The sequence below is a fragment of the Colias eurytheme genome, chromosome 6 (genome assembly GCF_061535395.1).
Source record: "Colias eurytheme isolate Ceu_HAF_F1 chromosome 6, ilColEury1 Martin Lab GWU primary, whole genome shotgun sequence".
Taxonomy (NCBI): domain Eukaryota; kingdom Metazoa; phylum Arthropoda; class Insecta; order Lepidoptera; family Pieridae; genus Colias; species Colias eurytheme.
Window position 1 is genome coordinate 2,895,247 of NC_142985.1, and position 20,028 is coordinate 2,915,274.

The 20,028-nt window shown below is 34.2% G+C and overlaps 1 protein-coding gene and 1 non-coding gene across 3 annotated transcripts in view; both read right to left on the reverse strand.

The window, feature by feature from the left end:
* The window catches only part of LOC149907516 (uncharacterized), a 143,823-nt gene that overhangs the window by 90,015 nt on the left and 33,780 nt on the right, over positions 1-20,028 (reverse strand). The window lies entirely within an intron of this gene.
* On the reverse strand, positions 9,514-9,586 carry TRNAK-UUU (transfer RNA lysine (anticodon UUU)). Its single transcript has one exon. It is a non-coding gene; the product is annotated as a tRNA-Lys (tRNA).

Consider the following 20,028-nt stretch of genomic DNA (forward strand, 5'->3'; position numbering starts at 1 on the left):
ATACACCTTGACAAAACCCGTAACACATCAAAATGTCAGCATATTCTTCGTTAGTATACGAACTCATCTTGAAAATTCAAATCGCAAGCAAAAATCAAAGTCCAGTTTCGAGCCACGGTCACAGAATCGGAAGAAAATCAGTCCAAAAAGAAAGCCAAGTCGCGTTGTCAATACACAGAGGAGCACAGAAATCGCATCTACTACGGACGAATCACATAAGCAGACTAAAAAATACAAAGCGGCATCCTTCGCCCCATACAGCTTCGTCCATCACCTTGCTTGCTCTCTCCAGTAGGTGGAAGCGAGATAGTTGCAGCGTGTGAGTGAGACATCATAATCACGCGGCACAACCCTTTATTGTTCGCATAGGCAGATAATAACTAGACCGATGTTAATGAGCTATTCTAAGAATTATTTCCCCATACCAAGTTTATCCCCGATTTCTTGGAATCTACGAATGCTACCTGAGGTTATCATACCTTTTTACATAGCTAAGAACATGCACATGTTTTTAAAAACATCTGCAGACACATTTTCATAGAGATTTTTTTCAATATCTTTGTTTAAAACGAGTTAACTTAATTACTTTAATGTTATTATTTTTAGTTTAAAAGCCATTTCTTTGAATTGTTTGCAGCGATATGGATTTTTATTGCTGAGAATTATTGTTTAACTCAACCTTTACATAAAAACTCAAAAAAACCCAGACCAAATAAGTAAAATAAAAAATTAAACGCTAAATGCGAAGATAAAGTGGCATTTTCAAGAAAAAAATTAAAATTGCAATAACTCTTCAACGGCTAACTTTTGGATATGGTATTATAAGATCAAATCAGTTTGTTTTGACCCCTACTACACGCTCTTAACAGGAATAGGTCGACTTAACCTGTAACCCTGTATAAACACGCCGTTCCGACCATCCACATGGCGCGTACCACAAACGCAACTTGTCGGACAATCGCACATTCATTGAGCGTCAGATGTAACAAATGAGCTACCTAGGCTCCAGGCTATCTAGGGCATAACGAGCAGGTAAGCGATCATTTCGTCTCGTAATTAATTGGAGCAAGAATCTTTATCGCGGCCCGTAAATATTCGCCGCGCGAGATAAACAGATTTAGCGCGCGATTGACAAATATTTGCCGTGTCGAGTGTGTTTGGCAATGTTGCTAGAGATTTATGTTCATAGACAAATTTTTAAATAAAAAATAAAAATATGGAATTCATCGCATGACCAATGATCACAAATTCTTTCGAAATATTTAAAGACTAGGTAAAAATATGTAGAGCAATTAGAAAAACAGAGTTACTCTACGATAGGCAAATCAAAATTTATTTGACTCTAGCGAATTGTTAACAAGGATAAAACAATCCTTTCCAATATCGCCGAAGTTTTATAAAAACTCTGTATATTATAGATATTGAGCAGTATAGATATTCAAAAACTTCCAGAAACGATATCATTCAACATTCCCGCTTTTGCTTTACATTGCTCGTAAATAATACAATTATTACATAAGATTGCCCCCATTTTACGTAATGGTAACTAAATGAAATCCTCTCACACACACTCTATCACAATATACCGTAAAACCTTTCTCACCAGCTTTGTTTTGAATATCTTTATAACATCGTAAGCTTATCGCGTTAGATATATTATAGTGGTTTTATTGAGCGAATAAAAAACTCAAAGAACGATCGCAATCTGTTTGTTTGGCATAAATTAAGCAACGGTCACGTGTACGGTCACACCATCGAATCGAGGTAGGAAAAAAAAGTTCCTTTGAAAATATTTTCGTCAGATTAAATACAATGTTTTGAAAATATTTTCGATTTTCGTTTTATATTGTTTGTTCTTCAATACTAATATTATTAACGCGAAAGTCTTTGTGTTTGTTACACTTTTAAGGCTAAACCACAACAGCGATTTGGATGAAAATCGGAAAGAAAATAGCTCATAACATAGGGTCAAAATTACTTCTTAATCAACTCCTAGTCTCAGAATACTTAGTTGTAAATAATGTTCTAGTGTTGATTTCGGCGGATAAAAGCTAGCTAGGTAGCTAGCTAGGCACAACTATAAATCATGGTACAAAATGATTACATTCGTTGTACTTTATGTATCGTAAATACAACTTTCAGGGAGTAAAATAGGGGATAAATTACATTTTTTACTATGTATACAGTATATCCAATCAACGCATAGTTCGGCAACCCCAGTCACGTTGTCGGCTATATGAACGATACCTCATACACGTGCTTATAAACAAGATAATATGTTAATTAGTACCGAAGGATGTAACTAACAGAGTGATTTCTCATAGGTTCAATCGTTTCCGATACATATAAATAATTATTTTTATTCCAGTTTTTTTATTGGTTAATTATAATTACACTATTAAATATTAATAGACACCTGAACAGAGGGATTAACCATTTTTTGTAATTTTGTAGTTAATTGATAGTCAGAATGACATCAAAATAATATTAAAAATCATTTCAAATAATTGTTACCATTAATTCCACTTCAATTCTCACTTCCCCATTACATTGCATTTAATAAAAAGAAAAAAAAAACAACCGCTATAACTGTTTAATGAATACCTATCTGCCATAACAAAACATAACAATTTAAAATTATGTCAAATCAACATTCACTAATCGGCGCAATGACATAATTTATTTTTCCTCGTTCATGACAATTATAATTGTACATAATATTTATTTCACATTATGCATTGCGCACGATCACGTGGTGTTATACCTCCGTATCTGGGAGGTGGTTGAATGCAAAAGGTCGCTCGAGACGGAGGAAGGACGACGGGTTTTCATTTACGCAACACCATTGTTCGGCTTATACTCTAGCCTATACTATAACATTACTCATTTCTTGCTCCACATTCGCAATGACCAATTAAAGCGGCGATACCATTAATTCATTGCAACCATTCATTTTATATAATTTTCAGAATACAAAGGGCTAACGCGGCCCGCTGATGTCATCGCGCATATAAAGGTATAAGGTGCCTTATATGAAAAGTTTGTGACTTGCGGAATCGATTCAGTAATAATTGATTTAAGTCGGCACGGTTATTGTATAGAAATCGATTCACCATTACCAGTACAACGCTAACGTATAAACAACTGCAATATTAAACTGCCGTTCGTTTAACACAACTCCTTTTAGGTAAGGATATTTTGTATAATGGAGGCGAAACAAAAACACAAAAGAAAAATAAAAAGTAATACCAACAAAACATTGCGACACCGTAACAGCGGTTTTATTCGATACTGACAATAGGTTTTTTCATTATTTTACCGCTTTAGAATGACTTTTTATTATTTCAATTATTATTGCTGTATTTTAAATATAGTCTCAACGTAAACAATGTTCGAGTATCTCAACAAACTCCTCTCCAGATTGTTGAATGGCTCTCGTTTTCCAAACGGTTGGTTGAAAAGTGAAGACGCGTTGTTAAGATGCAAAACACGTTTCCATAGAAATGACCGTGAGATTCTAAGAACAGGTTGATATTCATCTTACGTTAGATAACTCTATGTATAATATATTCAAACAAAACGCGGTATTTTCCTTAGTTTTTATTATTCGTGTCAATTCAACATAGCTGCATTAATGTTGTTTACACAAATCCGTCATCCAGATAATATTATTTTGCTTCGTAAAATAACTTGATTGACACATTATTGGCACTACAATAATAAAATTTGTTGTTTTTACTTACTTATATTATTCCGTCATATTTATATTTATTTGCTATATTGTCAAAGATTTTGCAAATACATATACAGATTACAGACAGAGTTAAATAATAGTGATAATATGAGGAAGAATGCTATTATGCACCTTGGCCGATATGTAACAACGTATTTTTATAAAATTTTATGATCTAATCAGACCAAAATTTACCAATCTGATACAAGCATCATATCATCATAGCTATTCATGTCTATGCCGTAATTTCAGGCAAAGACTAAGTAAAGACCTATTAATTACATATTAAACTCTACTCGCTTCCTTATAAAAAGGCCTCACGAAACACAACTTGTCTCTACAGATTGATTTGAATCGCGCCCGTCGCGCAGATAAAATCTATTCGCGAGCGCATTACAACAGTACCTACTTATGTAGTTAGCTACCTATGTAGGTACTTACAATGCTACACAAGCCACAGACAATATGATTGCATATTACTGGTCGGTATCAATCAAAATAATAACAGCAATTCGTATTTGACACGCAACCGGGCGTTTGCGATGCTAAGTGGACGATATTTCGCAAACTGGATCCAAACGCATATAAGAACCAATATCCACTTGAGCTTTGTATTAATTTTAATGTTTAAGTGTGTGGGAACTTCCATTTGTCTAATGGATTAATAGAGAGGTAGATTTGTAACACGAATAAAACTCGCTCTAACAATCTAATTTGACAAGAGAATACAAATATGTATTTAATTTAATCTAACAACTCATCATTGTTTATGTATTTAATTTACTAGGTTTTTAATTACATGCACGTGCAAAGAAAGATCTGACATATAATTATGTACATGGGAAAATAATTGACATGCTTTCGTTTTAAAAAATTTTGTATTCACAATGTTTCAACAGAAAAATATGTAATTAAAGCCCTGAAATACAGAATTTATCCATACATTTGCTCAAATATTACGCAAATATTACGTCTTCTAAATTTTGTATTACCATGAATTATAAACGATATCACCAGTGTACACGGTCTCTAACCGTCGCCAGCCGCGCGTGCGCAGATTGACAGCTGAGCGGGTAGGCTTTGTAACGTGCTGGCCACGGACAATTCGCTATAGCGAAAATTCGCGCGGCGCGACTGGCGGCGCGTCTTGCGAATGAATCAAATGTATGGAAATGTACTGGGCATGCCACGCGCAGCGGCGACCAGCGAGACGACCGGCGAATTTCCCCGAGCGAATCGCGCGGCACGACTAGCGATCGAAACAAATGTATGAGTTATTACGGCGCAGGCCACGGAGTCGAGCGGCAGACGCGGCGACTACTCCCGGAGCGAACTTAATTTAAAATAGTTTGTTTTTTTTTCGCGAAAATGGAGACGGAAGCTTTTATTGTAGAAATTCTAGCTAGACCAGCTATTTGGAAGTCTAGCCACCCGCAACATAATTTTTCATCATGCCTATATTTTTCATATTTTTGGTGGAATTCTCCGTCTGTAACACGATTTCTATTTAATTCGTGTACTCCACTATATCTTCCAAACATTAAATCTTGAGCATAAAAGCTGCTACTCTCCAAACAACGTCGAGCTAACTTTGATAAAGCTATCTCGTCTCCTCGTCTACACTGGTCGCGGCGGCGAACGCAACTGCCCGTGGCATGCTTACCGCGCCGCGCGACTTGCCGCGCCGCCCGTCGCGCCGTCGGTCGCGCCGCCGGTGTCCGTGGCCAGCCCGTAATAATACTTTATAAGATAAATATAACAGGTCACCTAGCGGCTAGCGTAATAAGTCACACATATATATTATACTATGTATAAATGTTACGTTATTCGTATCGGTCCGTTGCAATCATTAATTAACAGGGATTCCTTTGAAAATTACACGATTAATGGAAAATGAATACGCTTTTTAATTTTGTTGAATTATATCATGTCGTACGCAACATTAACTTCTATTTATCTTTGTTGAAATAATAGTTTAATTAGACACAAATCCTCGAACAATAAACAAAAATGCAACATTAATTATTATTGACCGCTTACATTTTTTAATTACCGTATTAGTTTCAGCGTAAAAAGTGCAGCCTAAAATAAATCAACAAAGAATATTTAGAAAGCGGTTCAGTAAAATTTTATAGTGTGATAAAAATGTTAAACGGTGATTATCTTAATGAGATTCATATATATCCTTCAACACTCGCTATAAAATCGTCTAATTAAGGCGATACCTGATTATTTACCTACCTAATAAATTGTATGGCTATTTTTATGTTTACTAATGAAACGAGTCTTGTTAAATAATAAAGAATACAAGTAACAAGAACAGGCGAAATATATGAATTTAAACAAGAGCTTTTTGGATGTGTATGTTATATTCATAATTACTTAAACATACTACATTTCTTTTTAAAGCATTATAAAAAAAGTCAATTGAAATTCTGAGTGTTTTATGTAAATAATTATAGTTTCCATACTTAAACATAAAACTATTCCAGTAAAACCGTTCCATAGTACCTCGCATTACTGTGAATTGTGATACCGATTAAGATATGCAAAAGCATAATTGCTGGGCACATATTGTTCAAAGTATCTAACAGCGATCTAATCTAACACGGCCATACAATTGTCCGCTGTTTACTATAAACCCTTGTATAGTTTTACAATGGCGTAGTGACTGGGCACATACTATTATATTCAGTGACGTTCGTAGGTTACCAAGGGCCCAGGCAAATAACAAAATAGGGCCTCTCGTAGAACAACGAAAACAAAAAATACGTGAGGCACTCGGGGACTGCCGCGGTAAAGCTATTGCATGCTATGCCTTCAAGCCACACCTCCGTGCCCGTCGGAGTGGGGAGCGTGAGATTTTTTCGTTACGGAATTTCTGGATTCGGTCCCCGCGCTCAAGGCCCGCGGGCCGCGATAGAAGCTATGCAATAGCTTAAAAATTCCAGTATTAAGTCCGCAACCTGTCATATTTATTCCGAAAATGGGAAACATATTCGAAGTTCAGTTCGATCGAGACTTTTTGCTAGGGCCCATTCTGTCCCTAGGGCTCTGGGGCATTGCCTCACCTAACCTCTGAGTTGCTACGTCACTGATTACAGTCCACAATTCACGCGTGCACTTAGAGGCATATCTCGCTCTTTATAAAGGGATGAAAGCGAGGTCAACTACACACTAAATAGGTAACAATTAATTTCTCGTACACTGTTGCAGTTGTAGCGACTATAATTCCCTTTAAGGCACTTTTGTGACTCCAATTTGTAGAATTAATTTGTGATTATGTGAATGTGAGGCCAATTTGTATACGTATTTCGCTTTCGATTCTTGCTTTCAAGATACGCTGAGTTTGGAAAACTTAGTAACATCTGCGTACTACATATAAATGCGGACATCTCTATGTACCTATTCTCAAATAGGCATATATTTTCACCACTTGAAATGTATTAGGTATCCCAAAAGAGCCGAACCAATCTAGACTTAGATAGAAATTACAAACGCTTAATAATTTAAGGCGTTACCCGGCAATTTCGACTATGTTCAACCTCTATAAAGTCTGGTACAACATAAAGCACAATACCGAAAAAAATATATAAAATAGGATGGTCTTTGATCTTTAATTGCTCGCGAGGACTTTTTTCCAAAGTTAATAGATTTCTAGAAAAAAAATGTGCCGTGGTCATCGATTTTTCCGCAAATACTCTACAAACTTCGTAACCTGCTGACTTAGAGCTCTGAAAATTTTATGTTTAATAAGTTATCAGTTACACAACAGTCCCTGACGAGGATTTTTTGTTTCACTGATTGGTATCTTTTTAAATACAAAATGCGAGGAAAAAAGAAGGTGCAGCGGGAGAGGTTTGAGATCCGTCAAGTATGGTCAAGGTTATTAGCGCATGTATAAGCCTTAATATTCCCGGTATCATTAGTGTGTGTGTGTGAGGGTAAACAAGAAGCACTTGAAGAGCAGTTATTTTTGTTTGCAACTCTCAACCTCTTGGAAGCATCACGCCACACATCGCTAAACAATTACCTCCCACATGCTCCTCAGTGTTAGCAACCTGAAGTGAGCTGATTATCGTACCAGGGGCGTAAAATTATCGTACATTAGGCGTTTTTGGTTCGAAATTATCGTACTTTTTAGAATAAAGTCAATTATAAATAAATAAATCATATAAATTGTAATATTGATAAGTATGCAAGTTCTCTATAGTTAATCTTTGTTTAACTACTGCTGTCAAATCAACGGGACACTGAAACCCAAACATTTTACGTGCCTTAATATTCATTATACTCTTTGGTTTTACGCGTGGTACAGACTACAGACCTGAACCGATTCCATTTCCACTTTATGTTCAATAAACGCGCCAAGTTTAAAATTCAATCTGACAAAATTTCACTGTTCCCATGAAAGTTCGATATGAAACACGTCAAAATTTCATATTTGTATGGGTGAAATAATATAAATTCTCGAATTTTGCCTGATAGAAATTATCGTAAAATCAGCGTACGATAATAACATGCTATCGTACATCGTACGTAGGCACCAAATTATCGTGTTTGTACGATAATTATCGTACGGTTGGGAACGCTGATGCTCCTAAACATAAATCGTATGCGGGCTCTTATATGCGCACAAAACCCCTATATTTTTTACTGTATATTTTTAACATAATTAATAATCGTAGAAAAGTTCAAGTAAATTACTTCATAATACATTTTAAGCATTATTATTATTACTAACAAGAAATTTCAGATGTGTAAACATAAGGAAATGAAACCGCTTATATCACAGGTAATTCCAAAGTGCGTTAAATAGTTTAATTATTATTTATATAACAATTTTCTTCAATCTAAATTTAATCTACATGATACATCAAAGTGGCACAGTGCACAGCACACCGACTTGTTATAAAATAGCACAAACATTAGTTTGTATTCTGTAACACAGATAAAGTATAAAAATGTGAAGCAATCGAAACGTTGCGTAAACGCACGCACTAGCGAATAAGTCCGGGATAAAACACGAAATTGTGAGACCCACTTTTTTATTTTGCTATCTGTACATGCAAACTACCTAATATTATGCATGTTTTCCACGAATACATATAATATCAAAATGAAACGCATATTATGAAATATCTTTATAACGAAATGCGTATTATTTTTGGAAAAATAGAATAATGAATGCGAATCGAACAACTAACGCCATCTATCAATACACCGGAATAATAATGCAACATAATAAACAAATTCTCAATTGAGTACAGCGCCATCTGGAGGCTACGAGAACTATTAAGATGTATAGTTAGGAACGAATTAAGTCGTGTTGGCGATGTTTGTTATCGACACTAGGTGGCGATGTTCACAAAAATTGTTACTGGAACAATTTATAGAATACAGATAGAAAACAATTAGTAAATAGTAAGCTTAAAACAGGACAATGTAAGATGTTAACTATTATAAAACAAGATATACATACAATCAATTTAAAAGAAGATTTTACAATTCAAATTTAAAATGTTTCCCCTTTTATGATAGTGTTTTTTTGTCATAATATCACTTGGTTCGGTCAAATTCTAAAATTGGGATGAATAAAAAATATTCATACCTGTTGTATTTGATTTATCCTCCGTATAATAATTGAAAAAAAAAAAAAATACAGTATGAATGTCATATGATAGAAAAAAAATTCTTTAAACAAGCCCAAGAGTCCAGGGATTAAACATTTATGTGATTTCAAAATTATTTCAATAAAAGAAAAATAAAAACAAAAGAAACGCCCGAACAGGGACTTGAACCCTGGACCCTTGGATTAAAAGTCCAATGCTCTACCGACTGAGCTATCCGGGCCGATGAAGACACTGCTAAAAGTCTTCTATAGTTATAGCCACTTTGCATTTTATTTAAAGAAACTTGAAACAATCTTGTATGCTTTTTTTTTAAATTATTTTATTGTTTCAAATAGCAATAGTATTCAACGAATGGATTCTTGATTTTTTTTTTTTTTTAATTATACCTGATCTGTAAGTTTCTTGAATAAAATTCAAGATATAAGCCCATTATATATTATTATGTTTAGTTACATATTTTATTGCAGTGTTTACACAGTGTTTTAGTGTTTCATAATTTATAAATGCCATGAAAATATGTTTTGTCTGTAACAACCAACGCCATCTATGACAGCTTCAGTGAATCACTGTGTCTGCCTTTTGTTTACGCTCGCCACCGTTAGATGGCGAGACGAGCGCAAAATGTATAAACGAAATATATTTTATTATTAGTACTTTAGTATTAGAAGAAAAAAACAACAAAAGAAGTAGTTGATGAACAAAGAAAATCAATTGGTTATGTATTAAATAAATTAATTCGTTCATAAAATTATAAACGTGTGTTATTGTTGTATTATTAGAATGGTGAGCCTTGCCATCGCATCATGTAGAACTTCAGTCCCTGTGGGTTGTCTGCTGCTCCTTGGCGGGAAATTCAATAGAATTCTCTAACACCATGGCAATGAGAAAATAATTACACCTAGTTAATAAATATCCAACCTCAATACACATAACTACACTATGATTAGTAAATTCCTACCTAATAAGTACGTTTCATTTGAACTGAAACAACTGCCTATGCCTGGAAAAATCCTTAATTGGTACGTGAGCTAGAAGCGTAATTGTGTCAAAATATTGTTAACTAAAGTGACGCTTATTGACGAATCACGATACCGCCTGAATGCAGTAAAAAATTACGAACAGGTGCCAAAAATAGATCCGGATTGCTGAACAAATAAAAGCTCTATGAATACGTTTGTACAATTCTTGACAATGCTCTGCGATTTTTTTTGCATAGTGTCGCGTTTTATTTAGATGAATACGGAAAACAATTTATTTTAAATTAGTCGAATTTGTTTTGCACTTCTTTCCTGACTAGTGACTATTTTAACTGTGATAAACATTGGCTTGTTTATATTTATTTGCTATTATTCGCTAACAAAATTAGTGATAGAAACATTCGTCAAAGAGCGTCACTTTACGGTCATTCGACTCACAGTGCTGGCTGTAGACTGTCATGGTACCTGCAACAAGAACAACATTTGGTTAGATGTTTACTGCACACGTATTATAACACTTGGAATATTAATTAGCACAATTTGCACCCTAATACGTTTCCATTTCGGTTTGATTGTTCGCAAATTGTTGTTTGTTTATTGTTTTAATGATGTGCCGTTTTGTAGTTTAACGTTGAATGAATAATTTCCAATCTTATTTGGTATGATATTATGCGTTATGATTGTATAAATTATAATAACATATACATACAAATAATTACAGAGATTTCAACAAAACTGATAAATCATAACATGGACAATGAACATTTTTCTTATAAACAGTTAATTTTTTTGCAGAATATAAAACGTGAATTATTTGTATCTGGTTCACGCCTCCCTAAAGGATAAATCTTACCGTTTGTATTATTATTTATTATATTACAATTGGGACATGAATAGCACATTAGCTTTTTACGTTATAAATTACTGCTTATATCTTTACGCTGTATGTTATTTTGGATACACAAAACAACATCCATTGTTAATGGTATAAACGCCTACCACCAAGATTTCAGCTTTAAGGAAGACTACAGTTTTCTTCCTCTGGCTGAGAATATACTGTTATCAAAAAATGTATGCGTGTACTCGAGTACTCACGTAAGAAGTGAAACTTCTTTATGACCTTAAAAATGTCACGAGTATGGCGTAACGCAAAAATTTCACGCGTACGGCGTAACGCAAAAATGTCACGTGTACGGCGTAACGCAAAAATGTAACACTAAATTTTTGTCCAACCCCGATAAAGAAGTTTCACTTCAAAAAAAAAAGTTTACAAAGCATAGCTTTTGTCCTTTACCACGTCTGCGTCTCCAATAATCTATGTCACATCGAAACCCTACAACTTAATTAACCGTAACAGAGTTTGCAGTTTAATTTAATTACCTATCACAGTGCAACTTATTGTGTTTTAAAAAAACTTACGGGAATTAATATCTAAAAAATAACAATCATTTTGTAAACACGTTTTGTTTTATTTTTATCATTTTATCCTAGCTAATCCCATTATGTTCTTATACCTATGGTTAGAAAATAAATATTTAGATTTAGTCTTGGTTTATTGTTGACGGAACATGATGTTTAAATTAAGTTGAATTACATAAACATTGTGACCGGTTTAAATAATCCATTAGGCCCGATCGGGCCGTTCGGGAATCGGGGCTCAATGGGTTAAATCAAATTTCTGCATATTCAAATATATAATGAACCTACGTTACTACATTTACGATGCTGAATACATAGATAGAGATTTATACATATAGAGGATTACCTACTGTTGACAAAAACAATTTAAATATAAATAATGAGATTTCTCAATTATTACACAATTCGTTCAATATCCATCGCGTTCAAGCAAAAGTGAACGCTACTGAAATCAAATAAAATCTAATAATATTAATACCATTATTGAAAGTTATATTCCACTTGGAACTTATCTACTTTCGGATCTAGATGAAAAAGCCAACATTCGGTGAAGATCTCAATATAAAAGTTTTACAGCGGGCTAATTGTACAAAACTCCTAGCGTTCCAATATTCATTGAAATAAGGTTGAAGGCACACGATGAAGTCTTATTTACTTATGGTAATTAAATTACTGAACCACAAAAATCCAATAGTGCAAGTCCACACTGCGAGCCTAGCGCGGTTGCGACGGCGGGCGCGAAATATCAAACGTATGAAACGCGCCTTTGCGTCCACATTGAAATGACTTTGGCGGAAGCCTAGTGCGACGGTAATGAGCGAGCCAGCGCGCGTAGTTTTCAAACTCTCCTATCCGCGCGTTCTGGCCACACTACGGGCCTAGTCAGCAAGCGACCCAATGCGCGGACGGCGGGGGTATCAAACCAGTTCGGTCTTGTCGCTCGACTTCTTATATTATATCCTTTATTGTTTTTCGTAAAATAGCGTAAATACTTAATTGTTGAAGTGAAACTTCTTTATTTATAAGTGCGATTCAATCTAAAACACTTATATACACCACAATAATTTTGTAGGGTATAATCTCAATTCTTCATATAAGATTCACCCGTTATTCCTCTGTTTTATTTATTTCGTGTACAACTTCTACAATGATCTCATCTCAAAATCGGACTGTCCAGTAAAAATAGCAAATCGTCCAAAGTTTGCAACACCCGAAAAACGCCGAACCGCTACTTGAGCTCGCGCGTCGGTGTGGCCACCGCGAGCGCCCGCTCGTCGCGCCCGCCTAGGCCGCCGCCACCGCGCATTCAGTGTGGACGCACACATAGGCTTTTTTTTTGTGGACACTGAACAGGTTTTTCACAAAAGAATGGCTTTCAATAGGTACCTACTAAGTATTTATTTATAAGAAGTACCTATAATAATTTCAGAAAACAGTAGGTAGGTACCTACTTTTCTAAATATAAAAACTATAATAAACCGGTAAAATTTAGAAACAATTACCATTTCAAATACTAGATTTTTCATGATATATTTAAACGAAATCTAAATATAATGAAGTAATTAGTGAAGTGCGTCGAAATCTAGGTTGAGCCGGCTAAGACTAGACGCGACAGAGTACCAGAGGCTCAAAACCGCTCTCCATTTATTGAATACACTCAATATAATATTACAGGTTTCATGAACGATAACTATTATAGCTTATTTTTGTTTTATTAATATTTTCCATCTATACTTATATTATAAAGTTTAAGAGTTTGTTTGTTTGAACGCGCTAATCTCAGGAACTATTGGTCCGATTTGAAAAATATTTCCGTGTCAGATAGCCCATTCATCGAGGAAGGCTATATTATATCATCACGCTAAGACCAACAGGAGTGGAACACTGCGGGTAAAACCGCAGGGCACAGGTAGTGTCTAATAAGTCCTTACGTACCTACTAGGTACTAATCAATTTGTATAAGCCTGAAAAAAATATATTCCAACTACTCTTTCAGTTCTGTTTATGTGTATACCTAATTGAAATGTTTCTTTATTAAAAAATAAAATATAATATGAAACACTGTTAATATTGACGTCATTTAGAAATATACGATGTAACTTATTTTTATAATGTAAAACATCCTATGCTATATCTGAATTGCGATGCTGTAAAAATAACAATGCATTTTCTGATACACTGCATTTAATCTCGATATCATTGAATAGTTCTATCACTAATCTTTTGAAGCTATTACAACATGTATGTATTGAAGATAAAAACAGTTTAGTAATTTTGAAAAAATTAGAATTGTAATTGTCTATGACTTTATTTTTAATTGGTTTATTTCAGCTACTTTCATAGCATTATGTCCTATGGAATTCTACTGTGGGGCAGGGCTGCAGATATAGAAACTATATTTATCTTACAGAAAAGAGCCATTCGCTCTATATATAATTTACGTGCTCGGGACTCACTAAGAGATCATTTTAAGAATACTGGTATCCTTACTGTACCATCACAGTATATATTTAATAATATTTTGCATGTACACAAAAGCTCTGACTTACACACAAGAGTAGGAGATAGACACGATTATGGCACAAGGAACAAGAATAGAATTGAAATGCCATTTTTCCGATTAGCTAAAGTTAAAAATTCATTTATGGGTCAAGGTATACGCTTATACAATAGAATTCCTCATAATATTAAAGAGTTTAGTAGTACTAAATTTAAAACTTACATAAAAAATGTACTAGTTCAGAGAGCGTACTACAGTATTCAGGAATATATGGACGATAAAGACCCATGGAGGGTTGTCGCGTAAAAACCACAGGACAGTTCTTTGGCATATTATGTAGTTAGGTAGATATAAGTTACATATTATGTAAATTTATTGACATTATTTAAAAGAGCAACTATGGAGTTTCTTGCCGATTCTTCTCCATAGATACTGCTTTCCGAATCGGTGGTAAATGTTAAAATACTATGTAATGACGATTCGAAAGTGCTACTAAATAGTAGTCTAATTGAATAAATGAATGTTTGAGTTTGAGTTTGAGTTTAACGACTTATGATTTTCATACAAACCTATCTAATATTATTTTTATAACTGGAGTTGTTTATGAAAATAACAAAAACATTCACATACTTGTCCGATTAGTTTAATTTGTTATCACACAAATTAAAACGACATTTTCCTTTAACGGCTTTTTATGTAACACATTATATTTATTTATATAGGATAGTGATTAAAATAGAAATAATATCCTTATTAGGTATTTATTACATGTATTCCTTAGTTCATTACAAACTAATAAACTTTAAGCATGAACAAAGAATTGAAACTAATATTATGCATGTATAATCAAGTAGGTAGGTACAAGGTACAATTATTATGTATTATCGATTAAATTAATTATTATTAGCAACATTAGTTAATTAATGTTAGTATAGATTAAGATCTCGACTGAGACTGCACTACACTCACTATTAACGTATACCTACCTATGTAACAATTTAAATAAATTACTCAATTATTTTATATTTATTTATTAAGATTTTTTAGATGGGACACTCATCGTAGGTATTAATTATCACGTGAGTCTTATTTTTTATTAATTTTTAAATCAAATAATACATAAGCTTTTGTAATATTGACATAATAATTAATTAATTACGTATCGCGTTATACAATAGCAATTAACAAAACACCGCTAAAAATAAAAAAAGCTGCACCCAATCTATAAAGCATAATATAATAATTTCATTACGCAAGTTACGTGTTACTATACAACACACGATCAATGAACTGTGCGATATTAAAACATTTTCAAACGGGGTATAGATGCATTTAGGCTCGGCGCAAACGGGCCATCGACCACCGCCACCGGTGGCCAGCGACAGCCACTTGACATATTTTGCACACCTCGGAGAGGTAGTGCTCTATTGTCACCGAATAAAAAAAATCACGATCCACTTATCATAAATAATTTCCACCAACTTTATATGTTACATTTTCATATAATATGGTTGGCCGTTGGCACTCGCTACAGAAGTGACCACGACAAATATATGCAAAAAATGTTTCAAGTTGCTATCGCTGGCCACCAGTGGCTGTGGTCGGTGGCCCGTTTGCACCGAGCCTTACAATTAACAATCGCTAGCCATTATCAGTGCAATTATAAACTTAATTATTTTATGAATGGCAGTCGGCCGCCGATGGCGATACGAGTGAACGACCCGTAGTTAATGTCAATACTTAAGATATATTGCTTGATTTCTATCTTACGACTCGCGAGCATCCTACGTACTTCAAATGTAATATAACTAGATTGCACTTGTATAGACATGGGATTGGATGGGATTCACTTGTGACAATTGACCACGTTGAAAAGATATCATGGTATCTCGATATTAAAAATTAAACGTTAAAGATTAGAAATCTGTAAAAACTAATCCAGATGGAAACTAAATTTTAATCAACTGTAAATTTTCTTACATGATACCATAAAAAATTACCTAAACAGATAGTAAGAGCGAATAAATATTAAATGAATTATTTAATTTATGTTTAAATTTTAAATATCTGTAATGGTCCTGTAGGCTGTACCATACCGCAGGTAGGTATAATTGCTTAAAATCGTAATTTACACAACATTTATTTCATTTAATTCCGTTCACTCACATTTTACGTAATAAATAAACAAGCGTAAGAGTAAATAAATTTAAATTAAATTGAATGTCGTTCACTTCTCAAAGTAAAAAATAAAATAATTTAAACAGCTACTCTGTACAATCAGCCTACATCATAAACGTGGACAAAAAAATCCAGAAATATCTTTGAATGCATAGTTATTTTTAGCTTTATTTTCTATCTAACAAAACAATGAACGTTGAAGTTATAATGAACCATTGGCCTCCGGGGATATTCAAATCTAGACATAGTATTTCATCTGAAACTATACTGCTACAGTGCAAACTCATTCTGTGCCTGTAGCTCTGATCGATTTTTGTGACAAAAAGTAGGTTATCAGGCTTCTGCGGCCTACTAAAACTAGACGTCTATGCGGAGAAGGAACAGACAAAAACAAGTGCGAGAGGCGCACCTACATAAGATGCTTTAAAGTTGAAAAAATGATTGTTCACATAAATTATAATAGTAGCTATTCTTTAGTATTTAATATGACATTTTTATTGCTATTCAAATTTTGAAACGAGACTAATAGCATAATAATAAACGCCTCAAGTTCACCGATCACGCGCTTGTAATGCGTAGCGTCAAAACATAATCAAGAAGGCGTTCCCTATTCTTTGCGAGAGCACGATAAAAATCCGTCAGAATTTAGCATTGAACGTTTATTGTAATAGCCGGTAGGTACGGAATGGGCGCGCGATTGGTACAACGACGTTCCGGCAACCGTCGTGGCAACGCCCAGGCGCGGCGGCAGGCTCGGCCAGACAGCGGGGCAGGCGAACACGAACACCGTCTACTTCCACTGTTCTAGCCTAATCAATATGCTTTTAGACGGACAAACATCTAGTGCCGTGTCATATTACTGTACAAATTTTGCGAGCTACGAGTTTTTCGAGTATTTTTTCGAGTACACACCGCCGCGCCGTGCTGATAAATTAATCGATCGTTTAGTTTTATAATGAAACCTTGAAACATGATTCAGCATTATTTTTTAAGCAGATGTGATGAAGAAACAATTTCAAATACTTCATAGTTCATACACATAATTTAATTTTCAAGAGTGAAACATCACAACAAAGAAACATTTTCATCTCCATTCGTGTCTCTGATACAACTAGCAAAACACATGAATTCATATCTAAAACTGTGCATGAATAATAAAGTTTCAGATTGTTCAAATCAAAATAAACTATCTATTATACATTGTCGAGTTTGTATGCGTTCAGTGGAACTCGTAAAACGAATGATTTATTGCTGTTGACCTGTTCACATTTAAAAGCTTCTTCGGAGGTTCATGTTTAAATGTTATATGCAGGTTTTATATTAATGCATGTTAAGTGCCACTAGGTACTGTCAAAAGAAAAACCTTTATGAAAATATCTAAAAATATTACGCAACACAAGAAGATTTAAAACCAGATAATCAAAGCTTTTTTAATGGTTACAAAGAATAAATGAAAAATATACGATCTTTTTTGATCATAATATAGATTCCTCAATTGTACGTAAAAAAAAATAAACGTTTACCTGGAATATAAATCCAGTCTATCGAAATTCTCTTAGAACTTAATACCCAAATCTTTCTATGAACATTATATAATAATATCCTTTTGATAAAAGAACCTCATATAAAGTCACAAAGTCTTTTATAATAAAGCGCCTATACTATTCTATACAAATTGGCCTACAAAGGAGTAGGAAAGTTATTTAAAATTTAGCCGAGTCTAGAAAAATCTAACAAGGAAAACGGAATACTAAGAAAATCTTTAAAGTTATCTAACAAAATAATCCAATTAGCTATTGGATTATGTAGTAGTGTACCTACTTCAGCACAAATTGGTACGAACTTGAGTTAACTTTTTAGTTTTAACATTCGAAAAACATAACGGCCGCTTTCTGACGAAATCGGGTAACAAGGAAAAAGGAAGAGCATATCATTCCAGCGCCTTCCTTTATCTGCCATCCGTACCTTTCGTTTGAGGTAAGTATTTAAAGCTTTTAGCTAACCTTTTGCCAGATTTCTATTATCTATGTATAGTAATAGCACAGTGTAATAGTATAGTTAAAAAAAAGGTAGGCAGTCTGTAGGTAGGCATTCGTAGAAGGAACTTGTAATCCATATCACAGGATTATAATGGTATGCGTCAAAACTATATTGTATTTATGTTCAAATCACATTTTTCGTGTTACGATCGATAAAAAACACTAATTAAAGGAACGAACAAATTCAGGAATTTTCTCAGTGGCCACATGAACAGGTTTAATATCAGACAAGTGGCCTTGGCGTAATATTGACCTTCCAACCAATTACATATTTATAAATGCGTCATCATATTAGAACGTAGATTTTAGAAACCAGCTGTATATAAAATAACGAATCAAATCATTCGCCTTATCAGTGACTAGCATCTATATGGTCGATCGCATATTTAGAATCTAAACTTATCTAATCTTATTTGCATTTTAAATTACCGGTATTTAAGAATAAGGTATATACGAATAAAGCACCAAAACAGAAATTCTTTTTAGTGTAAAGCTTGTTACTAAAAACCTTATTTTTTACTATAGATTGGTAACTGGGTGATCGCTATCCGCTTTTCTTTTGTGCCCACATCTATTGCGACAAACAGGGGTTCAGATTAATAATTAATAAGTATGTAAACTACAAAGAACGTATACTTTCACCACATTCTTTTTAAATATTTTATGAATTCATAAAATATTTAAAATTGGCCATTAGTTAACAAAATTAACCAGAGGCGGCTCGTGACAAAATTTTATGGGTGTTCACTTGAAATAAAACACTGAAAATACATGGTGTAAAGCAGTACAATTTATCAAAAAAATTACTTATAAAGAAAATGCATACGTGATACGTCTTTCTTTTTGGTGTGCAAAAATATCTATAACTTAAAGCGAAAAGACCGATAGACGCCAATTGCAGTTCATTCAACAAATGGTACCGAGATTGTGAATGTTTTTTCATCTTGATTGAAAGATGAGCTAAGTCGTCAACGCCCGTTTCAGTCCAAGCACTCTCGCCTCCGCCGGCCGCGCCCGCTTTAAATAAAAGACACGGAAAACAAAATAGTTTGTTGATCACAACCACGGTGTTTTCACATATTGTTCAGATTTAAACACACGCGTATATGTTTTCGTTTTTGTCGTACATTTTTGCGTTCAGGCCGTGGCGGTCCCTTAGCTTTACATTCAAGCCGAATTTGTAACGTTTTATCACACTTTTTAATGAACGCCACATTATAATTATTGTTCATTTTAACACTCACAAGTAATACTGATAACTACAGGCTATTTCAACACGTATTTTATAATTTTAATTAGAAAATTGCATGAATCGCGCGCGTGCATTGAAGTTGACTCGAGTGTTTGTTTATATTATAGAAGTGGTAACTGGCAACATCGCGCGCAATCGCTGTCCTGCCGGGCGGTAAAAACGAACCGGCAACGTTTGCGGGTGCGGCGCTCCGAATTTTGCTACTTTTCCATAGAAAATCTTTTGTTTCACGCGCAGGGCTCTGGCAAAACCCTCTCTTTCACTCCTATTGGATTTCGTATTAGGAAATGTACTAAA